The 27,529-nt window shown below is 43.7% G+C and overlaps 1 pseudogene; it reads right to left on the bottom strand.

Annotated features, from left to right (window-relative positions):
* The window catches only part of LOC109877262 (protein SHQ1 homolog), a 45,069-nt pseudogene that overhangs the window by 5,466 nt on the left and 12,074 nt on the right, over positions 1–27,529 (bottom strand).

Raw genomic sequence — 27,529 nt, 5'->3', positions numbered from 1 at the left:
TGTTCATAAATGACCAGCATGTTCGAATAATAAGAAGGCAGAACAGTTGAAACTGGAGCAGCAGCACGGCCAGATGGACTGGGGACAGCAAGGAGTCATCATGTCAGGTAATCCTGGGGCATGGTCCTAGGGCTCAGGTCCTCCGAGAGAGAGAAAGAAAGAGAGAAGGAGAGAATTAGAGAACGCACACTTAGATTCACACAGGACACCGAATAGGACAGGAGAAGTACTCCAGATATAACAAACTGACCCTAGCCCCCCGACACATAAACTACTGCAGCATAAATACTGGAGGCTGAGACAGGAGGGGTCAGGAGACACTGTGGACCCATCCGAGGACACCCCCGGACAGGGCCAAACAGGAAGGATATAACCCCACCCACTTTGCCAAAGCACAGCCCCCACACCACTATAGGGATATCTTCAACCACCAACTTACCATCCTGAGACAGGGCCGAGTATAGCCCACAAAGATCTCCGCCATGGCACAACCCAAGGGGGGGTGCCAACCCAGACAGGATGACCACATCAGTGAATCAACCCACTCAGGTGACGCACCCCTTCCAGGGACGGCATGAGAGAGCCCCAGTAAGGCAGTGACTCAGCCCCTGTAATAGGGTTAGAGGCAGAGAATCCCAGTGGAAAGAGGGGAACTGGCCAGGCAGAGACAGCAAGGGCGGTTCGTTGCTCCAGAGCCTTTCCGTTCACCTTCCCACTCCTGGGCCAGACTACACTCAATCATATGACCCACTGAAGAGATGAGTCTTCAGTAAAGACTTAAAGGTTGAGACCGAGTTTGCGTCTCTCACATGGGTAGGCAGACCGTTCCATAAAAATGGAGCTCTATAGGAGAAAGCCCTGCCTCCAGCTGTTTGCTTAGAAATTCTAGGGACAATTAGGAGGCCTGCGTCTTGTGACCGTAGCGTACGTGTAGGTATGTACGGCAGGACCAAATCAGAGAGATAGGTAGGAGCAAGCCCATGTAATGCTTTGTAGGTTAGCAGTAAAACCTTGAAATCAGCCCTTGCTTTGACAGGAAGCCAGTGTAGAGAGGCTAGCACTGGAGTAATATGATCCAATTTTTTGGTTCTAGTCAGGATTCTAGCAGCCGTATTTAGCACCAACTGAAGTTTATTTAGTGCTTTATCCGGGTAGCCGGAAAGTAGAGCATTGCAGTAGTCTAACCTAGAAGTGACAAAAGCATGGATTAATTTTTCAGCATAATTTTTGGACAGAAAGTTTCTGATTTTTGCAATGTTACGTAGATGGAAAAAGCTGTCCTTGAAATGGTCTTAATATGTTCTTCAAAAGAGAGATCAGGGTCCAGAGTAACGCCGAGGTCCTTCACAGTTTTATTTGAGACGACTGTACAACCATTAAGATTAATTGTCAGATTCAACAGAAGATCTCTTTGTTTCTTGGGACCTAGAACAAGCATCTCTGTTTTGTCCGAGTTTAAAAGTAGAACGTTTGCAGCCATCCACTTCCTTATGTCTGAAACACCTGCTTCTAGCAAGGGCAATTTTGGGGCTTCACCATGTTTCATTGAAATGTACAGCTGTGTGTCATCCGCATAGCAGTGAAAGTTAACATTATGTTTTCGAATGACATCCCCAAGAGGTAAAATATATAGTGAAAACAATAGTGGTCCTAAAACGGAACCTTGAGGAACACCGAAATGTACAGTTGATTTGTCAGAGGACAAACCATTCACAGAGACAAACTGATATCTTTCCGACAGATAAGATCTAAACCAGGCCAGAACTTGTCCGTGTAGACCAATTTGGGTTTCCAATCTCTCCAAAAGAATGTGGTGATCGATGGTATCAAAAGCAGCACTAAGGTCTAGGAGCATGAGGACAGTTTTTGGATTGTTTTTGGATTGTTTATAGACCAAGTCCATATTATGGCGAGAACAGCTCAAATAAGCAAAGAGAAATGACAGTCCATTATTACTTTAAGGCATGAAAGTTGGTTAATACGGAAAATTTCAAGAACTTTGAACGTTTCTTCAAGTGCAGTCTCAAAAACCATCAAATGCTGTGATGAAACTGGCTCTCATGACCTCCACAGGAAAGGAAGACCCAGAGTTACCTCTGCTGAAAATGATAAGTTCATTAGAGTTACCAGCCTTTAGAGTTACCAAATTGCAGCCCAAATAAATGCTTCACATAGTTCAAGTAACAGATACATCTCAACATCAAATCAAACTTTGTCACATGCACCGAATACAACAACTTGTTTTTACCGTGAAATGCTTACTTACAAGCCCTTAACCAACAGTGCAGTTCAAGAAGAGTTAAGTAAATATTTTCCAAATAGACTAAAGTAAAAAATTATACCTAACACAATAATAATAACGAGGCCATATACAGGGGGTACCGGTACCGAGTCAGTGTGCGGGGGTACAGGTAGGGGTGAAGTGACTATGCATAGATAATAGACGAGTAGCAGCAGTCTACAAAAGGGAGGGGGGGGCAATGTAAATAGTCCAGTGGCGATTTTATTAATTGTTTAGCAGTCTAATTAATTGCTTAGGGGTAGAAGCTGTTGAGGAGCCTTTTGGTCCTAGACTTGGCGCTCCGGTACCACTCCCGTGCGGTAGCAGAGAGAACAGTCTATGACTTGGGTGACTGGATTCTGACAATTTTATGTGCTTTCCTCTGACACCGCCTATTATATAGGTCCTTGATGGCAGGAAGCTTGGCCCCAGTGATGTACTGGGCCGTTCGCACTACCCTCTGTAGTGGTCAGATGCCGAGCTGTTGCCGTACCAGGCGTTGATGGTGCAGTTGTAGAACCTTTTGAGGATCTGGGGACCCATGCCAAATCTTTTCAGTCTCCTGATGGGGAAAGGGGTTTGTCATGCTTTCTTCACAACTGTCTTGGTATGTTTGGACCATGATAGTTCGTTGGTGATGTGGACACCAAGGATCTTGAAACTCTCAACCCGCTCCACTACATCCCCGTCGATGTTAATGGGGGCCTGTTCTGCCCGCCTTTTCATGTAGTCCACGATCAGCTACTTTGTCTTGCTCACAGTGCTCACATCCTTTGTCTTGCTCACCACACTGCCAGTTCTCTGACCTCCTCGCTATAGGCTGTCTCATCGTTGTCGGTGATCAGGCCTACAACTGTTGTGTCATTAGCAAACTTAATGACGGTGTTGGAGTCGTGTTTGACCATGCAGTCGTGGGTGAACAGAGAGTACAGTAGGGGACTAAGTACACACCCTTGAGGGGCCCCAGTGTTAAGGATCAGCGTGGCAGACTTGTTGTTGCCTACTCTTACCACCTGGGGGCGGCCCGTCAGGAAGTCCAGGATCCAGTTGCAGAGGGAGGTGTTTAGTCCCAGAGTCCTTAGCTTAGTGATTGAGCTTTGTGGGTACTATGGTGTTAAACACTGAGCTGTTGTCAATGAACAGCATTCTCAGAAGTGTTCCTTTTGTCCACATGGGAAAGGGCAGTGTGGAGCGCGATTGAGATTGCGTCATCTGTGGATCTGTTGGGGCGGTATGTGAATTGGAGTGGATCTAGGGTGTCAGGGAGGATGCTGTTGATGTGACCCATGACCAGCCGTTCAAAGCACTTCATGGCTACCGATGTGAGTGCTACGGATCAGTAATCATTCAGGCAGGTTACCTTTGCTTCCTTGGGCACAGGGACTATGGTGGCCTGCTTGAAACATGTAGGTATTACAGACTCGGTTGGGGAGGGGTTGAACATGTCAGTGAAGACACTTGACAGTTGGTCTGCACATGCTTTGAGTACAAGTCCTAGTAATCCGTCTGGCCCAACAGCTTTGTGAATGTTGACCTGTTTAAAGGTTTTGTTCACATAGGTTACTGAGAGCGTGATCTCACAGTTATCCAGAACAGCAGGTGCTCTTGTGCATGCTTCAGTGTTGCTTGCCTCGATGCGAGCATAAAAGGCATTTAGCTCGTCTGGTAGGCTCGAGTCTGGGTTTACCTTTGTAGTCCGTAATAGTTTTCAAGGCCTGCCACATCAGACGAGTATCAGAACCGGTGTAGCAGGATTCAATCTTAGTCCTGTATTGACGCTTTGCTTGTTTGATGGTTCATCTGATGGCATAGCGGGATTTCTTATAAGCGTCTAGATTAGTCTCCCACTCCTTGAAAGAGGCAGCTCTATACAGATGTTTAGCTCAATACGGATGTTGCCTGTAATCCATGGCTTCTGGTTGGGATATGTACGTAAGGTCACTGTGGGGACGACGTCGTCGATGCACTTATTGATGAAGCCGAAGACTGAGGTGGTGTACTCCTCAATGCCATTGGATGAATCCCGGAACATATTCCAGTCTGTGCTAGCAAAACAATCCTGTAGTGTAGCATCCACGTCATCTGACCACTTCCGTATTGAACAAGTCACTGGTACTTCCTGCTTTAGTTTTTGCTTGTAAGCAGGAATCAGGAGGATATAATTAAGGTCAGATTTGCCAAATGGAGGGCGGAGGAGAGCTTTGTATGCATCTCTGTGTATGGAGTAAAGGTGGTCTTGGATTTTTTTTTCTCTGGTTGCACATGTGACATGCTGGTAAAAATTTGGTAAAACTGATTTAACTTTGCCTGCATTAAAATCTCCGGCCACTAGGAGCATTGCTTCTGGGTGAGCATTTTCTTCTTTGCTTATGGCCTTATAGAGTTGGTTGAGAGCGTTCTTGGTGCCAGCTTCATTCTGTGGTGGTAAATAGATGGCTACGAATAATAGCAGCTGCTTATCATAAGATACTCTACCTCAGCCGAGCAATACCTTGAGACTTCTTTAATATTAGACATCGTGCACCAGCTGTTATTCACAAATAGACACACACCCCACCCCTCGTCTTACCAGACGTAGCTTCTCTGTCCTGCCGGTGCATGGAATATCCTGCCAGCTCTATATTATCCATATAGTTGTTCAGCCACGTCTCAGTGAAACATAAGATATTACAGTTTTTAATGTCCCGTTTGTAGGATAATCTTAATTGTAGGTCATCAATAAAAATTTCCAATGATTGCACATTAGCAAGAACAATGGATGACAGTGGGAGTTTACTCGCTCGCCTATGGATTCTCAGAAGGCAGCCCGATCTGCGGCCCCTTTTCTTGCGTCGTCAAGCAATTTACAGAGATCAGGGCCTGTTCCAGTGAAAGCATGATATATCCAAGAAACACGAGTAATGGACATTAGACCGGTGGAAATCGGTCCTTTGGTCTGATGAGTTCAAATTTGAGATTTTTGGTTCCAACCTCCGTTTCTTTGTGAGACGAAGAGTAGGTGAATGGATGCTCTCCGCATGTGTGGTTCCCACCGTGAATCATGGAGGAGGAAGTGTGATGGTGTGGGGATGCTTTGCTGGTGACACTGTCGTTGATTTACTTAGAATTCAAGACACACTTAACCAGCATGGCTACCACAGCATTCCGGCAGCGAAACGCCATCCCATCTGGTCTGGACAATCATTTGTTTTTCAACTGGACAATGACCCAACAGTGTAAGGCTGTGTAAGGTCTATTTGACCAAGAAGGAGAGTGATGGAGTGATGCATCAGATGACCTGGCCTCCACAATCACCCGATCTCAACCCAATTGAGATGGTTTGGGACAAGTTGGACCGCAGAGTGAAGGAAAAGCACCCAACTAGTGCTCAACATATGTGGGAACTCTTTCAAGTCTGTTGGAAAAGCATTCCTCATGAAGTTGTTTGAGAGAATGCCAAGAGTGTGCAAAGCTGTCATCAAGGAAAAGGGTGGCTACTTTGAAGAATCTCAAATATATTTGGATTTGTTTCACACATTTTTGGTTACTACATGATTCCATATGTGTTATTTCATAGTTTTGATGTCTTCACTACTATCCTACAATGAAGATTAATAGTCCAAATAAAGAAAAACCCTTGAATAAGTAGGCGTGTCTAAACTTTTGACTGGTACTGTATAGATATTTCTGTAGAGACTCGCTGAAAAAAATCATAGGGAAACCACTGCTGACAACATACAATTACATTCCCCAGGCGTCTGGCCGTGGCTTGACTGGCCCACTGAACCCCCCTTAACCCAGTGGCCTGGGGTGGTCAGTCTGGTTCTAGCAGCAGCTGGTTGTCCCCCGAGGGCCTCCTGGGGCTGTGGAGAAGAGAATGCTCCTCTGGGCATTGTCATACACACAATGTGTGTAGAGGCTGAATGGACAGCAGCGAGAGAAAGACAAAGACAGAGAGAAAGACAAAGACAGAGAAAGATCCTCACTTCCTACTCCTAGACTAGCGAGCCCTTGAGCTAGACACCCACAGGTTGCCATGGTTTTTGCTCTAGGATTTAATTGACCCAATTAATTGATTGTGCGGCAGACAGCGGGTAAAGAGGGGGGAGGGGTGTGAGAATGCTGAAAGAGCAAGGGGAAGTTAGAGCCCTGCTGATTTAACTGAGGTAGAGTATCACAACACTGATCCTATGGGCTTTGGTAGACTGGCCTCAGTCAATCTACATTGGCATCCTTCCAAGCCTTTTGATGAGAGAAGAGACGGATAAATAAAATGAATTCAGTCTAACAACACTGCCGGGGTTGGGCATCAGAGGATCATCAAAACAAACCAGTGAAAGAAATGGTAAAGAGGTGCTTTAACTTGTTAGTGGCAGATCATTGGAGGAAATGTTCAGTGTATCTGACAATTCAAAGATATGTGAATGATAGAATGTCCCTCTGTAATATAGAATATGTTGTAAGCAACATTAATTATCCACTTTAAACACATTTTATCAGGACAAATACTAAATGGCGTTAGAATGATTTTCTCCACCCCGATACTACTGATCTGAGAGTGGACTGCCCACTTGTTTGTCTGTGTGTGAGTTTGTGGAACGAGAGGGTTTCACTGGTCTAAATCACAAGTTTTTATGATACTGTAAATTTGAGGCCGATGTCTGCTGTCGGAGGGACTTTAAGAGCATGAACGCATGTGGGACAGCCCAGAGAGACAGACAGTATAAATCAACCCACTGAGCAACGCATTCATTAATCACTATGTCCATCATGAACGGCTGATCGTGTCTGGGAGTCGACTGTGGGGAGGACTGACAAGATACAGGGGATTACAGCTCGTTTCATCTTACCACCGGAATCACAGAGAAAGAAAGACAACTCACTTAGCAGGAATGACAAATCCTTCACGGGGGAATATCTAACCGTGAGGAGTAGAACAATGCTAATACAATCTGTCATCAAACCTGTCACTGAGACAAAGGGCTGTCACAACTAACCATATGTGATAACAGAGCGCTGTCTATGGCATGCAAACCACAGCTGGTTGCTGCTCGAGGCCTGCCTAAAGAACAGACAGCTCTCCTCTCGCTGCTGCTTTGCATGGCAAGTGGACTGCGCTATTTTATTCCACATTCAGAAAGGAATGAAATGCAGTCTGAGGCACAATAATGTACAACAGTTATGAAATGTCTACTTGGGAATAGTTTGGCAGCAAGACAACGGAATGGAACGCCTGGGCTCTGGAGGTTTTCGAGCCAGGTGCCCTGAGGCAACCGCTACAACAGGAGGGTTAGTACCTCTGTCTGGACTCAGCCGCTCTCTGGCTGTCTACTCTCACTGTGTCGGTCTCTGCTGACACCACAGCTGAAATGAGCCAGTTCTCAGGGCAGAAAGACAAAAAAGCTTTGCTTTGTTAATTACCTGAAACATTTTACAGGAAATGGGAAATGTAACAATTCAATCACAGGTCAATGCGGCAAGCACCAGGACTAATCCATTTAATGATCGATGCGGGGTTGCAACCAGTGGAAGGCAGCGTGTTGTTAGGTCAAGCTGACATTTAGCGCTCATACACAGAGGGGGAGAGGGAGGCAGATGGGAAAGCACTCAAACTCAGATGCCTTTCTGTCGTTTCATCTCCTTGACTCTGACTGAGGTGAGACTGATTGAGTTTTCCAGTGGCTTGACAGTACTGCTCTGCTGCTGCTCCAAGCATATGCAGAGAGAGAGAGAGAGAGAGAGCTCAGGACCAAAACTCTCCGTACTCTCTTTTCCCTGTCTGCTGCAGTGTAACAGACAGATCGAAACGGACTCCAACTCTGATCTCCACCATTGATTTATTATTAATTGGCCGTCGAGGTGTTTTTTTTTCCAGAGAGAATGGGACTTCGTTGGCAAAATTCTAACCAGAGAAAGCTCCAGTAAACTCCCGGCTGTCTGCATCTGGACGAGGGGCCTACAACGTCAGGAGCACATTTCACTGTTATTTTACAGACGAGCACACCACTTGGCTAAACCCCCGCCAAGAGTAAAACAGAGCTCATTATGGAACGGTGTGCTTGCAGGCTCACATTTTCAACGTGTAAGTAATTGTAAAATATGTACAAGGGTGAGGAGAGAGCCATGCATTCCACATCAATTAAGGAAGAAACTACAAAGATCTTTCTTGAGTTAACGTACAAGCACAGATATTGTACTACACAGTGCACTGTCAATCTGCTTCTTCTCATCCTAGTACTGTCACTGAGAGAGGCCTCAGTATGATCTACTGAGACTCCACTGCAGCACGGAGGGAGACTGTACAGACCACACACTCGCCAACAGCACCTTTGACACAGGAACAGGGATACAAGTAGATTGCATCTCACAATAGCTCTGTCCGTCAAGTGGCCGGGCTGTGACAAATGACTTGTCTAATCCGCATTGACCCTGGGAGGTAATTTTCTTGCTGAGGGAGGGGGGGGTGGACTTACTTGACCCTCTGAATCAAGACACAGTAGTCTGTGATGTAGAGGTCATTCAGTAGGTAGGCCGGCTCATTCTCCTGGAAGACTTTGTGAATTTCCAACAGGCACTTCAGGACGCAAGAGTAGAAAAACAGTGTTAATCGATGGCCATGTGAGGAATGGTAACACACACACACACACACACACACACACACACACACACACACACACACACACACACACACACACACACACACACACACACACACACACACACACACACACACACAGAAGATAACCAAATAGGGCTAAAGACCAAATCCATATTATGGCAAGAACAGCTCAAATAAGCAAAGAGAAACAACAGTCCATCGTTACATGAAGGTAAGTCAATCCAGAAAAGTTCAAGAACCTTGAAAGTTTCTTTAAGTGCAGTCACAAGAACCATCAAGCGCTATGATGAAACTGTCTCTCATGATGACGGCGACAGGAAAGGAAGACCCAGAGTTGTCTCTGCTGCAGAGGATAAGTTAGTTAACTGCACCTCAAATAAATGCTTCAGAGTTCAAGTAACAGACACATCTTAACATCAACTGTTCAGAGGAGACTGTGTGAATCAGGCCTTCTTGGTTGAATTGCTGTGGAAATCTGTCCTTTGGTCTGATGAGTGTGTTGGAAATTCTACCCTTAATCAATAATGAGGAAAGGCAAAATGAATAATCAATCAAGGTATTACTTTTATTAAAAGACTTGTTACAACAAGGAGGCTCGTCGCCCCACCCCACAGGTGGTGGAGTGAGAGCCCACTGGGTGGAATTAACCTCTGGGTTACATACTATGTCAGGATAGGTGCAACTTCAGATATGACGTACAATGGTTCCAAACACTAACCCCACACATCCTGTGCCAGACCTTGGGCCCCAAATTCAAATAACTTGTTTTGTTCAGTACTAAGAACTTAGGACATTTGTTGTTACTTTGTTCTCTCCCCTAGTTCATGGTGGAAACCGGCTCCCCCTAGGAGGTGACTGACACACAGACACTGAGGAGACAAGTGATTGGTTCCCCATTACTTACGGCATCCCTTCACATGGTTTGCAATAAAGACACACAGTTCACATACGGAAACAATGTTTCCTTCTGTCCTCCTTTTCCATACTCCTTGCTGATATTCTGCATAGCAACAGGGACATGTGATAGATAAGGCTGACTTCTCCCCTCTCTGGACCCAAGGTTACTGAGGCCCATTTGAGGGAGGAAGTGCAGCTGCCAACACCAGAGTCCGAAAGGAGACATTCTAATAACAAAGAGTTTCAACGGTTGAATCATATAAGCATATTCTGTAGATAAGACATCTTAATTATAATTGTTACTTAGCTTATATGAGTTAGTTTCTTTAACTATCTCAAGCCCAATGCCTAGGCTTAAAGAAGGATATTTTAGTACACAAGCATTAGTAGGGTTAATCTCGGATAATCTCTGCATGTGTGGTTTCCACAGTGAAGCATGGAGGAGAAGGTGTGATGGTGCTTTGCTGGTGACACTGTCGGTAATTTATTTAGAATTCAAGGCACACTTAACCAGCATGGCTACCACAGCATTCTGCAGTGATACACCATTCCATCTGGTTTGCACTTAATGGAACTATAATTTGTTTTTCAACAGGACAATGACCCAACACACCTCCAGGCTGTGTAAGGGCTATTTGCTCAAGAAGGAGAGTGATGGAGAGCTGCATCAGATGACCTGGCTTCCCGACCTCAAGCCAATTGAGATAGTTTGGGATGAGTTGGACCAAGGAAAAGAAGCCAACAAGTGCTCAGCATATGTGGGAACTCCTTCAAGACTGTTGGAAAAGCAGTCCAGGTGAAGCTGGTTGAGAGAATGCCAAGAGTGTGCAAAGCTGTCATCAAGGCAAAGGGTAGCTACTTTGAAGAATGACAAATGTATTCATATTTATTTAACACTTTTTTGGTTACTACATGATTCCATATGTGTTATTTTATTATGTTGATGTCTTCACTATTATGCTACAAAATAGAAAATAGTAAAAATAAGGAAAAACCCTTGAATGAGTAGGTGTGTCCAAACTTTTGACTGCTACAGTATATTATTACACAATAGGGGAGTTGCTGGCAGAGACTGTGGTTCCTAAAGGCTTAAGGTCTCATTGTCATTGTCCCACACATCCTTTCTACAAATTATAGGCTAAACAGGCTACGGGAGATCATGGGAGCATTGTAAGTTCATACTATTGCAGACAATTTATGACAGAGTGAGCAATTAATCAACTTAATCAACTTTCCACTATATCTAGTCCAGAAAGACAACTCAAGTGGGCCTAGATAATCCAAACTGTTCATTTCATAACAGTTTAGGAACTCATTTATTTGGCCCGATTTCCCTCAAAGTGTACCATTACAAAAAGACACACACCTGGAGGGAGCCAAGTTAGATCCTTTACATTCACTGCCACAAAACCCCTTTCTCAACCCAGGCATATAAATAGCCCCTTGGTGGGACGCAATTGGCTGGTTGCAGAGCCCTCTCGTTCCAAGTCTAGATACAATCCTCCTGTCCAGCATCCACCTCCAGGATTGTCTCACAGTAACCAGAGACATTCTGTTCTTTTCAAATCAAACAGAACACTCACTCTGAGGAAAACGTTACACAAACATTTTAGTTTTCATTTAGATTTTGAGCTGTCTTACAGAGGGAGCAGAGAGAGAGAGCTCAACTTCCAACTCCAGGGCCAGGACGCAGAGTACAGAGACACAGCTCTACTCTCCCTGCTCCAAAACTCACGGTTTTACTTTTCTCTCCAGCCTGAAGAGCTAGCCTGGGAGGGAGACAGCCTGGGAGGAAGAGAGCCGTGCGACACAATGAATTCTGCACTCGTCTGTTTTACACTCTGATGACAAGTTCAGCCAGTTGATCATGTTGGTGGCGAGCCCAGTGGTTGAGCCCTGAAGCGGGTCAGACAGACAGGTAGGCAGGCAGGCCCGGGAGGGAGGTGCATGGGCACAGCAACACAGCTGCCACAGGGGCACTGCCCCCTAACATCCATCATGGCAAAGTGACAAGAGAACACAGGCAACACACAGCTGCACATACTGTATAAGATAACTGCAGACTTTGTTATGGTTTCAACTACTAGTAGGGTCGTGTGCACTTCTACAGCAGCATACATAGCCTACTATATGAGCTCATCCTTCAGTGGAGACTCCAACATTTTCTAGTGCCATATTGAAGTAGAGTGACTGCTAAATTTCAGCTAAATGTTAAAAAGACAAGGGAAAAGGCTCAATTAAAAACATGACAGAGAAATGTGAGTTTAGCTACACTGAGGAACAGCAATTACGGAACATTTCCAGCTCAGGATAGGCTAGCGCGACAGTCAACTCCAGTGGATCCTTCTGTCAGCTACACAACAACAGTCGTGCTAAACCCTCTCTACCCAGCTCTCCCTGCCTGGCGGCCCATTGGTTGCAGCCACTTAGCAGGCAGCAGGATGAGTTCCTTGAGAATAAGCATCCGTGCTGCCAGAAGGACCATCTTTTATTTGTTATTTGTGTTGGGTGGTCAAAATTGACCAAAACAATATATAAATACAAAAATAATGGACACAGCCGGCAGCCCATGGCCATGTTTTTTTCTATGACCTTTGTACCTTTTCTGTTGTCATAATCATCTACACTGAGTGTACAAAACATTAAGAACATCTGTGCTTTCCAATACCTAGACTGACCAGGTAAATCCAGGTGAAACGTATGGTCCCTTATTGATGTCACTTGTTAAATCCACTTCAATCAGTGTAGATGAATGGGAGTGTAGGGTAGGGGAGGAGGATTTTTAAGCCTTCAGACAATTGAGACATGGATTGTGTATATGTGCCATTCAGAGGGTGAATGGGCAAGACAACAGATTTAAGTGCCTTTGAACGGGGTATGGTAGTAGGTGCCAGGCTCACCGGTTGTGTCAAGAACTGCAACGCTACTGGGTTTTTCATGCTCAACAGTTTACCGTGTGTATTAAGAATAGTCCACCACCCAAAGGACATCCAGCCAACTTGACACAACTATGGGAAGCATTGGAGTCAACATGGGCCAGCATCCCTGTGGAATGCTTTCTACACCTTGTAGAGTCCATACCCTGACGAATTGAGGCTGTTCTGGCGGCAAAAGGTGGGTCCTTAATGTTTTGTACACTCAGTGTATATTGAGCATTTGGCTGGCTAGTGGGCAACGGCCGGCCCCACTCCCAAAATGGGTCGGCCCGGTTTTCTGATTGGCTGAGCTGAGGTGGCGCAAATTCACATTACAATTTAAATGAGCATCATCAATGAGTGTGAGAACCGCTCTGACTCTCTGCCAGTCATTCAGTCAAAACAGAAACAGAGACCAAAAAAGGCTTGATGTGTGAAATGAACCTACTTATTTGCAAAAAGGTCTGGCTCTGCTGGTCCATGTACTTTGTCTGTGAGACATGACAGATCAGCTGCTGTGGTGCAGTCGAGGTAGGAAGAAAACACCAATTATACAGTCAAACCATTAAGGAACTGTCCGTCTCTCTTTCTCCTTCTCTCTCTCTGTTTTCTTCTATTGAATTATGTAGCCTAATATTTAAACACTAAGTGGGCAGGAGGGAACACTTGACATGCACTCATTTGAAATATGTAGTTAGGCTGTTCTAACGTATTATCTTACCTCAATGGTCATCTACGAGGCATTTATTCAGTGATTTTGTTCTTTGTCAAATATATGTGTTTATTCTTTTACAACTAGGATGGGTAACACTTTAAGAATCCATAATAAACCACAAGGCATTTATAAATTGTATGTTCACCATTTAGTTATCATTACTCTCACATTAATAACCCATTTACTAATCATCCGTAAGGTCTTTTTGCAGTCCCTAATCTAAAGTGAGTGCTATTTATATTTTATAAATACTTTATAAATGCTTTGAGTGACCAGTGTAATTTCTCACAGAAGAAAACACAGGATGTTTAAGGAAATATGAGTGTGAATAACTAGGTTACTAACATTTGCAAATGTGGGAGTAATGATTAATAAATGGTGAGCAAACGGTTTGTAATATATAATACTGAGCCAAAATATCAATCAACTGGCAGGTAGGGGGTTGCTAGGCCCAGCACAGGCAGTGTGGTCCCCTGGTCTTCTGGTCCCAGTGATGATAGGCACAGCAGCACAGACAGCTGCTGCTGCTGCAGCCGTCAAGTATAGTGGACGTAGGGAAACAACAGAGACTGAGTGAGAGACACACACACACATATTTGTAATAATAATTAACCGTTAGGATGGGGGGGGGGACATGTATGATAGCCAGGCACTTCTATTTGCAATATAGGTAGTTAGGCTTTCATAAGGTATTATGAGCCAATGATCATCTTTTAGGCATTTATCGAGTCATCTTTCTTCATTCACAAATAGGATGTTGCTGGGTCCAGCAGAGGTAATGTGATCCCCTGGTCTGTGGGAATGGATGCTAGGCTTAGCAGAGACAGCTCAGAGGTGAGTGTAGTGGATTTGATGTACTGCCAGTTCCTCAATATGTTGGCTCTATATATAATAGCAATTAACACTTAGGAGTGACAGACAGAGTGACTGACACAGAGTACCAACAGATGAGAACAAGGAAAGGTAGACAGACAGACAGACACAGTGAGACAGACAGACACAGTGACAGACAGACACAGTGACAGACAGATATAGTCACAGACACCGCGCGCAGTGTGGCTGAAATGCCAGTTTGAATTTTCATCCCAGTCTGCCCTGGCAGAGGGCAGTTCAAATATTTACATTTCTTTCAAGGTCTTAACCTGCCGCTCCCCCAAGACATTAATGAGTTTGTTTTCCTAATATCTACCAAAGTTTGCTTTCACGGCCGTTTAAATTAAGTGCCTCAAATTAGAGCACACATTTTCATTTGCCTTATCCTGACAAATGAATTAGCTGTGCGCAGTAATGCTGGGAGGAAACGTGTGGTGCCCTCTCAGACGTACACCAGCCAGGCTGCATTACTGTAGCTTTACAGTTCATTAACGAGAGCCCTATTACCCACACTCACTCTCTCACTCCATCTGATGCTGCTGCACGGAAATAAAGACAATTACAAGCCTGAACAAAATTTTGTTGAACTTGCAGAGGGAAACTCATTCAAATGAAGAGACGTATTTGCTGTTGTTGGCCTGCTTAGTCTAATATCATCAGTTAGGCTTGGTTGCATTTTCCAGCACAGAAACAACTGGGTATGTGACTGTTTATTAACTAATGTCCAGCGTCAGGAGAGAGTGAAACGGTCCATTATAACAGGTGAAGTTGTGTGTTTGTTTCTAGAGAATTAAGGTAGATAGTGAAGTCTAGTACAAGGAGGCTTCCTTCACAGTGACTAAGTGGGATTCTCCCAGTCATCCTTACCTAATGAGGCACGGAAAAATGCTAATCTGGAGCTTAAAATAACCTTTAATTTGCAGACATTGACGAGCGTTCAAATCATCACAAACTGGATAATCTCACCCCACAGACATCCTAAATGTGTTGACACGGCAGAGCTTTCATCTACCTACCTGCGGGGCTCTGATTTAAAGATTACTTTGTGCTGGGCGATATCAAAGTCAACAGTTTGAGTCCGTATGGAACAGAAACACACTTCCTGCTTGGAGAAGTTGACTCAGACAGACAACTCTGTTAGAGAGGTTTCTTTTACACATATGCTATACTGTAGCACAAATGAGAGGCCTTTCTCTAGATACTTTATTCAGTGCATTGTTTTGAGCAGTAAATATTCTGCTTGTATGCGGGCTGCTCTGCTCTGCTTGTGGTGCTATGGTGATGTATGAATTTGGGTGCATGTTGGCTGTAAAGCAGTCTTTCTGTCAGTCTCCAAAGCATTGAACAGACAAGCTGCAGCCCACAGCTACCAGGCAGGCTTTGCCTTCCGACAGAAATGCATTAAATCACAATTTCCCATCAAAACATTGGTCAGAGTAAAGAGAGTGGTACTAAAGCAATGCTATCAAATTAAGCATAACTATCCTGTCACATTAATTGGGGGTAGACGAGGCCACATTGAGGGCTTTGTATTTGGGCACAACACTGAGGCCGCCAATACTGCTCTAACCAGCGTGGACAAACGGGCCACTAAGGTATGGAGGTGCCCGGCAGCCTCAGGGCAGGGGTGAGTGGTCACAGAGGGCATCATCTAGTCTAGACTCACCTGACTGGAAGATCCGAGCTGCATCCTGCATGGCTGCAGAGACCAGGGCAAAGTGCCTGTAAAGCGGGTAACAACACCCTCCTCCCGAAGGCCACCAGGACCTTCTGCAATGAGCTGTACGTCTGAAATAAAACAAACAAAAAAGACATGCTGCATTTTCATCATGGCCAGACACTAGACATTCAAAAAGACATGCTGCATTTTCATCATGGCCAGACACTAGACATTCAAAAAGACATGCTGCATTTTCATCATGGCCAGACACTAGACATTCAAAAAGACATGCTGCATTTTCATCATGGCCAGACACTAGACATTCAAAAAGACATGCTGCATTTTCATCATGGCCAGACACTAGACATTCAAAAAGACATGCTGCATTTTCATCATGGCCAGACACTAGACATTCAAAAAGACATGCTGCATTTTCATCATGGCCAGACACTAGACATTCAAAAAGACATGCTGCATTTTCATCATGGCCAGACACTAGACATTCAAAAAGGGACTTCATCTTAAAAGGTTTGGCTCAGCAGCCTCTTGCTTTCCTCTTTCCCTCCAGCACTAAGCAGGCTTGGCTCAGCAGCCTCTTGCTTTCCTCTTTCCCTCCAGCACTAAGCAGACTTGGCTCAGCAGCCTCTTGCTTTCCTCTTTCCCTCCAGCACTAAGCAGGCTTGGCTCAGCAGCCTCTTGCTTTCCTCTTTCCCTCCAGCACTAAGCAGGCTTGGCTCAGCAGCCTCTTGCTTTCCTCTTTCCCTCCAGCACTAAGCAGGCTTGGCTCAGCAGCCTCTTGCTTTCCTCTTTCCCTCCAGCACTAAGCAGGCTTGGCTCAGCAGCCTCTTGCTTTCCTCTTTCCCTCCAGCACTAAGCAGGCTTGGCTCAGCAGCCTCTTGCTTTCCTCTTTCCCTCCAGCACTAAGCAGGCTTGGCTCAGCAGCCTCTTGCTTTCCTCTTTCCCTCCAGCACTAAGCAGGCTTGGCTCAGCAGCCTCTTGCTTTCCTCTTTCCCTCCAGCACTAAGCAGGCTTGGCTCAGCAGCCTCTTGCTTTCCTCTTTCCCTCCAGCACTAAGCAGGCTTGGCTCAGCAGCCTCTTGCTTTCCTCTTTCCCTCCAGCACTAAGCAGGCTTGGCTCAGCAGACTCTTGCTTTCCTCTTTCCCTCCAGCACTAAGCAGGCTTGGCTCAGCAGCCTCTTGCTTTCCTCTTTCCCTCCAGCACTAAGCAGGCTTGGCTCAGCAGCCTCTTGCTTTCCTCTTTCCCTCCAGCACTAAGCAGGCTTGGCTCAGCAGCCTCTTGCTTTCCTCTTTCCCTCCAGCACTAAGCAGACTTGCCCACTCCTAATTGCAGTCTTTGGTAAACTAACGACTTCCCTTTTATAGAGGGGGAAATAGGCAAGGAACTCTTAAACACCTTCTGCAGCCGCAGCCTTTAATTGTTGGTGGTCCTTAATCACTTTTTCAGCTCAAGGCTTTTTCTGAATCGGTGGACAAAAGAGCTCAGAGAGAACCCTCTGCTTTCCTTTTTCATTCATCCTCTCTGGCTTGTTAAGACTGCGCTCAGAGAGAGAGAGACTGTCTCCTTGCATGTCATCAGGGCTCATCCCCTCTCCCTTGGGGCTGTTTAGCAGCCTGGCTGTAAATAAGACTCAGCTGCACACCAACCACCAACCCTGTATGAATGGTTACGAGGCTTGTTAACAGCTATGCCAACCCTGTCTGAATGGTTAGGAGGTTGGTTAACCCTTTACGCTCGTAGGAATTGGCCTATATGGACAGGGATAAACTGAAATGTTTCTTACAGAAGAAATATGAAATGCATAACCATGGTAGCAATTGAAAGAGAACAGTTTGGAGCTAATGGGGAAATTGTGAGGACACAACAGTTCACCTGCCACAGATTGAATCCAAAAGATAACACTTGATTTTATGTGCACTTTACATTTATTGTAATTTGCCGTATTTGTTGATAACAAAATCTGAAAATACTCTGGATACATTCAGTAACATGATAAGACTATTCCTGAAGAATGTGGAGTAGGTGCAACATAAGATAACCAAAATTACAACGTTTAAGTGAGAGGTCTAACTGGTGTCTACAAGTGGTCACACACCTCTTCAAAGTGTGCACAGTTCCTAAGCAATTCCAATGTACTTTGATGACAAAGAAATCTTCAACTATAGAGTACTTTTTTGAGCTCTCCTAGCTGTGCCGTTGAGGAACTAGAACAAGCACACTTTTAGTTGCTTAGTTTGGAACACAACCCTGCATCCCCGCCATCACGCGATTACTGTTGTTGTTTACACAATCCAAAAACGGTCCATTATAAATCGCAATCTGGGTCAAGTGGGCATGATTTTAAAGCTTGTTCTATTGCCAGCATGACTAGCTAAGTAATAAAATATGATTTTACAGTGTTAAGCTTTCACAAGGTAATTCTGAGAAACAGATAGTAATTTTGTTGAGCATAGAAAAGAGTCATGAAGTTGACGGAAATAGGCTACATCAATGGTCTGACATCTTTTCCATTTGGAGTGTCAAGTTATCGTACAAATTCTACTGATCTGCGTGCCAGTTGTTATTTTCATATGCACATTTTCATGGAACAGATTAATTTAATGTATAATAAAGTCATCACATCTACAAAATCAATGTCATGTGGTTAATCAAAACTCTATCTAAATGAAAATGTTACAAATCTAAAAGGAACTTCTATTGCCTTTGGCAAAATTTTAAAATAGCCTACATAGCGGCAACAAATAAAAACCTTGCAACCCCACCAGTAGAAAATGTATTGATTAAAATAAATATAATATAAATCACATAGGCTACGCATGGCCTGTCTGCAAAGAACTTGAAACATTGTATCAACTATTGACTTAGTCTGGATGAAGCTTGTGCTAGCAAACTTGCAACATTGTCTAAAATATTCTGGGCCCTCAGAGTTTCCTGTGCCAGTGAGCTCCTGACAGACACACAGCTGTAAGCTATTTGCGCAAGGGATAAGAAGTAATCAGATAGGCCTTTTTATGACGTTTCCACCGGATCAGAGCATGACCCCCCCCTTCCCTGCTTAGTGGACTATTGTCATTCTCAATGGATGTAAAAACAGATTTAGTTTACTTGCTGTTTGAGGCGAACGCAAAACTACTTTCAGAGGTTACACAGTGATGGAGAGTAAGACAATCAGAAAAGTACCAGATCCACAGATGGCCACATTTATAAGCCTACATTTGCGCAGGAGCGCTCTAAACAAACGATAATGAATAAATTGACAACTCCTAACGGAATGAAATTAACAAAAATTTCGCACAAGTACAGGCTAGGTTGTGCGCTCTGCAAAACGTGTTCACTCGTACAACGAGAACAGTAAGACTGTAATAATAATAATATATTGAATGCATTAACAGAAATCACCGTAACCAAACAAACATTGTAGATGATAAATTATGGTAATTAACGATAAATGTCCTTACTACTGGTGATACTGGTGTGCCATCTTAACGGTCTCCGCAATGGATTAGTCTACTCAGACAGGCATGAATTAGAAGTGTCTCATGTGCCATAACCTTTTTTTTTTAAATTGTATATTTGCCACTGCTGGATCAAAAACTCTTGGTCGACCAACAGCCTAACAACCAACCAAACAATCAACCAGTCGACTAAATGGGGTCAGGCCTAAAACAGTTACTAGAGTACAAGATACACTGAGTATACAAAACATTAAGAACACCTGCTCTTTTCAGGTGATAGCTTTCACCTGGATTCACCTGGTCAGTCTATGATTCCTTATTGATGTAACTTGTTAAATTCACTTCAAATCAGTGTAATTGAAGGGGGGGAAAAAGGTTAAATAATTATAAATATTTTTAAGCCTTGAGACAATGGAGACATTGTGATTTTGTGTCATTCAGAGTGTGAATGGGCAAGACAAAAGTTTTAAGTGTCTTTGAACAAGGTATGGTAGTAGGTGCCAGGCGCACTGGTTTGTGTCAAGAACAGCAACGCTGTTGGGTTTTTCATGCTCAACAGTTTCCCATGTGTATCAAGAACGGTCCACTACCCAAAGGACATCCAGCCAACACAATTGTGGGAAGCATTGGTGTCAACATGAACCAGTACCCTCTTGAACACTTGACACCTTGTAGAGACCATTCCTCAATGAATTCAGGCTGTTCGGAGGGCAAAAGGGAGTTCAACTCAATATTAGGGAAGGTGCTCCTAATGTTTGCTATACTCAGTTTATGTTTTGATCTGGCTACCTAGTTAGTCTGTTCTCGATCATATTTTATAGGCTAAGCATACCTGTTGCTGCAATGTCTGACTGTCTCTCCTTGAGCAACAGCTGTCTCGCACACATGCAGGTGATGCGCGCAAACACAGACGTGCTAAAGTGTCATTCCAAACCTGGCTGATATGTAGATTTGTATTTGATTGATCAAATATTTAAAAACTGTGCCTAAAGAAATTACATTAACAGAAATTATTACATTAATTTCCATTACTTTTCAGACTATATCATTTCCAAAAACTTTTCCAGGCCTGAAAAACACAAATGTTAAAATTCCATTACTTTTCCAGGACTTTCATAACTGTAAAAACCCTACACGAGGGGTTGTGGCAACTTCTTGTCGTGCGATACTCAATTTCAGAATGGCTGTCAGTCAAAACCCATACAACGCTGTGAAGCACAGAGCCAGAGCTACGAGTGTAAAGGGTTAACAGCTCCACCAACCCCGTCTGTCTGGTTAAGAGGCTGGTTAACAGCTAGCAGATGGAGGGAGGGGGGAAAGAGAGAAGGGTGAGAGTTAGACAGGGGAAGGGAGGACGAGAATAAAAGGGAAAGACAAAAAAGGGAAACAGTGAAAGATTGAGAGAAATAGAGAAAAGAGAGATATTGAAAGGGAGGGGATAGTTAAATACATAGAGAAACGGGAAGAGAGAGAGCGATACTAAGGGAGGGGATACTTAAATAGAGAGATGGGAAAAGAGACTTGGTAAAGTAGAGGAATAGAGAGAGAGAATGAGGATGAGAGAGTGAGTGAGTGACAGAGCGGCTGAGAGACAGAGTGGATGAGCGACAGAGCGGATGAGAGATGGGGTCCCGTCAGTCTCTCCCAGGCAGACAGCTCTACTGACGAGGGCTTTCAAGCAGCTGCAGGATGTCATTAGATTACCACTTCCTCCATTATCACCATTATGGCCAAACTGCTATCTCTCAGGCGTCCGATTACCAGCCCTCACTGTCAGGTTCACAGGGAAAGGTTTAAGATGAGCCGCACACTCTCGTCCTTCTTCATCCTCTGGTGCCTTCACACAAACGCCATCGATCAGGGAGCAGACAGCCACCTCGCACCCCACTCGTCTGTTTTCCAGTTGGGAAAAAACAACTGGGCTTGTTCACAGCCCGGGGGCACACCCTAATACTCCCACTGTACCTACACTCTGATGCACGCAAGCCACACATGCACACAGGTCTAAGAGGAACCAATCTGTCGTCATAGCTTTAACCTGGCCGCCTCTTCTTCTCCTAAAACAATGCTACCAGTGTACCAGTAGGAGATGACAATCAGTGGATATATACAGTGCCTTCGGAAAGTACTCAGACCCCTTGACTTATTTCACATTTTGTTACGTTATAGCCTTATTCTAAAATGGATTTAAAAAAAATGTAAACTCAGCAATCCACACACAATGCCCCATAATGACAAACCGAAAACAGGTTTTTAGACATTTTAGCAAATGTATCAACAAAAAAAACACTGATATACCTTATTTACATAATTCTTCAGGCTAGGGTCTATTTTTCTCCACTTCCTGTCTGACTGACGTGCCCAAAGTAAACTGACTGTTACTCAGGCCCAGAAGCCAGGATATGCATATAATTGGTACCATTGGATAGAAAACACTTTGAAGTTTGTAGAAATGTTTAAAAAATGTATGAGACTAAAACACTATTGATATGGTAGAAGAAAATCCAAAGAAAAACCAACCATGCCCATGCTCTTACAATGGAAAGCTATGGGGCATTTGCAATTCCAGCTCCCAGATTGCAATTCCTACGGCTTCCACCTGATGTCAACAGTCGTTGTTCAAGGTTTCAGGCTTGTTTCTTCCCAAACGAGGAAGAAGTTTTAGTACTGGGAGTCAGAGTTGGAAAGCAGTCTGTGCATGCGTGACGAAGGGGACACACACCTGCTAATTTTACTTTCCTATTGAACATACTTCTTTCCGTATTAAATATTATAGTTTAATTACATTTTAGGGTACCTGACGATTAGATAGAAACTTATTTTGACTTGTTTTAAGAAAGTTTAACGGTAGCTTTTTTGGATTCCTTTCTCTGCACGTTGAACGAGTGGATTATTCAAATCGATGGCGCCAACTAAACAGACTTTTTGGGATATAAAGAAGGATTTTATCAAACAAAACGACCATGCATGTTGTCGTTGGATTGCAAATCAGAGGAAGATTTTCAAAAAGTAAGTGAATATTTAATCGCTATTTGTGATTTTATGAAGCCTGTGCTGGTTGAAAAATATTTTGATGTGGGGCGCCATCCTCAAACAATCGCATGGCATGCTTTCGCTGTAAAGCCTATTGTAAATCGGACAATGCAGTTAGATTAACAAGAATTTAAGCATCTTAAGACACTTGTATGTACCTAGATGTTTAATATCCATAATTTTTATGATTATTTATTTGAATTTCGCGCCCTCCAATTTCACCAGAAGTTGTCTCAGACCCTTTTCTATGAGACTTGAAATTGAGCTCAGGTGCATCCTGTTTCCATTGATCATCCTTGAGATGTTTCTACAACTTGATTGGGGTGCACCTATTGTAAATTCAATTGATTGGACATGATTTGGAAAAGGCACACACACCTGTCTATATAAGGTCCAACAGTTAACAGTGCATGTCAGAGCAAAAAACAAGCCATGAGGTCGAAGGATTTGTCCGTAGAGCTCCAAGGCAGGATTGTGTCGAGGCACAGATCTGGGAAAGGGTACCAAAACATTTCTGCAGCATTTAAGGTCCCCAAGAACACAATGGCCTACATCATTCTTAAATGGAAGAAGTTTGGAACCACCAAGACTCTTCCTAGAGCTGGCGGCTGGCCAAACTGAGCAATCGGGGGAGAAGGGCCTTGGTCAGGGAGGTGACCAAGAACCCGATGGTCACTCTGAAAGAGCTCCAGAGCTCCTCTGTGGAGATGGGAGAACCTTCCAGAAGGACAACCATCTCTGCAGCACTCTACCAAGCAGGTCTTTATGGTAGAGTGGCCAGATGGAAGACACTCCTTAGTAAAAGGCACATGACAGCCCACTTGGAGTTTGCCAAAAGGCACCTAAAGACTCTCAGACCATGAGATACAAGATTCTCTGGTCTGATGAAACCAAGATTGAACTATTTGGCCTGAATGCCAAGCATCACATCTGGAGGCAACCTGGCACCATCCCTAAGCTGAAGCATGGTGGTGGCAGCATCATGCTGTGGGGATGTTTTTCAGTGGCAGGGACTGGGAGACTAGTCAGGATCGAGGCAAAGATGAACGGAGAAAAGTACAGAGAGATCCTTGATGAAAACCTGCTCCAGAGCGCTCAGGACCTCAGACTGGAGCAAAGATTCACATTCAAACAGGACAACGACCCTAAGTACATAGCCAAGACAATGCAGGTGTGGCTTTGGGACAAGTCTCTGAATGTCCCTTTGTAGAGTTCATTCTTCCAAGGTAATGTACAGAACAGAGGCGTTTATCCCACTTATACCACAGTTGCCAAAGAAAACCATATGAAATCACAAATTTACAGGTAGAAATACTTTTTTGTTTGTTGATATTTTCATTTTTATAAGCAAATTCATACTTTCTCATCTTTCGGTTGCTAGAGACACAACCCAGTCGTTCGTTCGATTATGTCTCTGCAAAAACAAATCAATGCTAGTTAACTAAGTTTTTCCTTGTTGGACCTGCGTTTACAATGTATCCAATTTCAGTTTGTGCAGTTGTTGGTTTAGCTTTCTGTAACTTTGTAGCAGGTACGGTCTGCATGTGTAGGCGCATATTATTGCAAGGTGTCCCGATATCTTTTCCAACTGTCCCATTATCTGGTTTTAATGTCCATTCTAGAATGCCCTTATAGCCAATCAGAAACAAGTATTAAACAATGCTGTGGTATAATCAATGATAATTACAGACTGCCCCCCTAATACTTACCTCAAGCCAGCAGAGTGCCACTGAGTTTTCCAATGGTCCACGGTGATTCAACACCTTGAGAGATCAGAGGTCAATATCTACACAGAGACTTCAGAGAATCAAGGTGTCAAACACACAACATGGGTCTACAACATGTGAGGATGCTATGATACCAAGAACACACTCTCACACACTCTTAAACAATCAGTCTCCAGTGTCCATTATAGATACTTTATTTTAGATGAACACGATCTCTGGAAAAGTATACTTTGTTGCAGAATCTCTATGGAGTAGCCATAACACCCCAGATGTTAATAGAACGTTCATAGAGGACTTCACAGGTAGCTGTCTAAAGTATGTATTCATAGCAGTCCTAAGAATTACAGCTCTGGGTCAGACCCAATTATGTACAGTACCAGTCAAAAGTTTGGACACACCTACTCATTCAAGGGTTTTTCCTTTATTTTTTAAACTATTTTCTACATCGTATAATAATAGTGAAGACATCAAAACTATGAAATAACACATGGAATCATGTTGTAACCAAAAAAGTACGAAACAAATCAAAATATATTTTAGATTCTTCAAAGTAGCCACCATCATATATTTTGATACATTGAATGTTAATATTGTGAACCTATGTTATACATTTTTTACCTCCTGTTTCCTCCTGCCCCTATATATAGGACCTTCTACCCCCACCTGTGATATGGATGCCTGATGAAGACCTAAGGGACGAAACATTATGTCATGACGTGGCCCTCTTTGGGTATAGTGAGTGCCTTCCCCCGCTCTCCCTCTTACACCCAGGTTCTGTTATCTCAGGTCGTAAATTCCTGGAGGAGACTCTCCCTCATGCAGTATAAAGAGAGGGTTCACAGTAGAACTAAGGAACTTTTTCTACCTCACAGAACTTGAGAACTGAACAATATCCATGTTTTGGAGAATGTGTAAACGGTCGGTGGAGAATCCAGTTATGATCGGTCCATTTTGTCTGTTTGTGACCTCATGAGAGACAATACAGCCACATTACCATAACTCTGTTTATACAAGAGTCTCCGTTATGAGATTTGCATCTAATTATTGTATAAAATGAATAAGTAAAGATTAAACTATTTGTGAAATTATGTAATGTGATTTTAAACTGTTTAATGAAAAGAGAATCCAATTCCCTTTCAAATTTAACTAAGTCATTGGCACTCCCCATGGGGCAGCCCTTTCTTGCTGTTCCGAATATAAACCCCACCTGGAGAAGCCCACTGCAGTCCAAGCATACCTCGATTACTGAGAGGGCCAAGGTTTGAGTAGAGACCATGCATTCCTCGGTTGTTGAATTCCTAACCAAACCACGTGGAACATTGGCTACATTGGTGGAAATGGTTAAACTCTGAGACTATCGATACAGACAGAATAAGATCAAATCTTCGATACTAATTACTAGTCTGCAGCTAGAATTTGTCGACTGAATGCTAAGACCGACAACCGCCGAAACAACTATTCTATAAGAACATTTCTGAATAGGACTGTGAAGTATCCATTCTAACAACGAAAGACTTCATGGGAGTGAGAGAGAAGTTCAGATGAACTTTCCAACAGAAAGACGATTCCAACAGAGATCATGACGACACACTGAGCGTAAATATATATATTGATTGCAATTATTCCTGAATGAGTGAGCGTTCATGTGAAAAGGATTAGCATTTCTATTATTATAATTATCAACCGTGTAGTGTCTTTTGTGCCCTTCTCAGTCCCTTTGTCTACCAAGCGTCATATCGGTTTAGCCCACTAGGGCACATCCCCTATTATTTCCTTGTAATCATATCTACTTTCTTTGTTTGTTTATGCATTTCTGTGATTATTTAGTTAGTAAATAAATGATTAAGACAATTGATGTATGGATGATTCATAGTGAAGGCTGGGTTTGTGCAGATAACCAACCATTCACGACGTTTGGAATGAGACTAACGTGAGGTAAAGAATAATCCATTACTTTGAAGACTAATTGATCAGATATTAAAATATCTGAAAAGTTATATTAGGAAAATTATAACTTTGTAATCTGAAGATTTTCCTTGGTGCCCTGACATCCTAGTTAATTACATTTACATGATTAGTTTAATCACTTAATAATAATTACAGAGAATTGATTTGATAAAATAACAGTCTTCACTTTAATGCTGCCAAATACACGACAGTTATTATAAATAACCTTGGAGCTTGAGCAGCAGTGTGCAGAATTTCCTTTCTGTTTTCCTAACTAGACAATCTCTCATAGTAGACCTTTACTCTCTTACATCTACCTCCATCTGTGCCGCAAAGGACTGTAGTAGGGGTTAGTGACATTAAGACAACATTGAGATCTCAAGATCCCTACAGAATATTGGTGTAAGCCCATGTTAAAGCTTTGACATGGTGGAGGATGTAGAGATTTGCCACTCAAGTCCAACTGCAATGTGACGATCTCTTGTCGGTCGTTGACTCACATTGTGCTCTACCTCTGTAGTGCGCACTTCGTAGCAGTATGCTAGGATGATGTCCAACAGGCTGAGCCACACCTGGACACAGGCCTTCTTGTCCAGGAAGTAGGAATAGTTGGTGAACTTCCTTAGTTGCTCTTTCTCATCAATCAGTGGAGGACACTGCTGCAAAACAGCAGTCCACATGTACACTCACTGGGTTTTACACAGGCCTAATCATCATGACCTGTTTTACAAATGCATTCATTTGGAAGCCCATGTCCTGTAGTGTGGGAGGAGAACACTACTATGTTGTCAGTTCATTTGGAAAGAATCAAGTCCCTAATGAGTTTCTTCGTCAGTAACTGATCAAGATACCCTTCGACCCAAATTAAATTGGTAAAGTTTTATCTGCAACTTTCAGTGCTGAAAACCAAGCTGAAAATCTGCAAGAACAGATTCAAGTCAGCACTTTCTCTGCAGCTTATGGAACAGCTGAAAGCAATCCTTCCATTTGCCTGTTGAGTGGGGTGCATGTGGGGAGGGGGGACAGCCCCTATGCTGAGCCCCTGATGTGAGAGGGGCGCTGGGTGTGTGGGCTAGCGCACAGGCACGCAGAGACCCACACACCGCAGCAGCAGTTTCAAATGATACTCTTGGCTGCACTGGGCTCTTGGCTCCGCTGGGAACTGGATTCCTGCTGCATTACGTCAGGGCTTAGATCCCTGCAGACGGTACCGGAGTCCCTCGCCAGTGCAGCTGCAGCATCCCAGCCTGGCCAAGCAGAGCACACACACCTCACCCCACCACACCTCCCCTACCACCCGGGAGATCAGCCAGGACCCTGGGGAGAAACTCAGTGTCCCACTGGCCCACATCCAGCTGTCTGCCTCAGTGTAGAAAACAAACACTGACCTGGTCCATTTAAATGATCAGG

This window comes from Oncorhynchus kisutch, linkage group LG1 (assembly GCF_002021735.2).
Source record: "Oncorhynchus kisutch isolate 150728-3 linkage group LG1, Okis_V2, whole genome shotgun sequence".
NCBI classification, from domain to species: domain Eukaryota; kingdom Metazoa; phylum Chordata; class Actinopteri; order Salmoniformes; family Salmonidae; genus Oncorhynchus; species Oncorhynchus kisutch.
The sequence above is the reverse complement of the archived record's forward strand: the minus strand, read 5'-3'. Positions and strand labels throughout refer to the sequence as shown.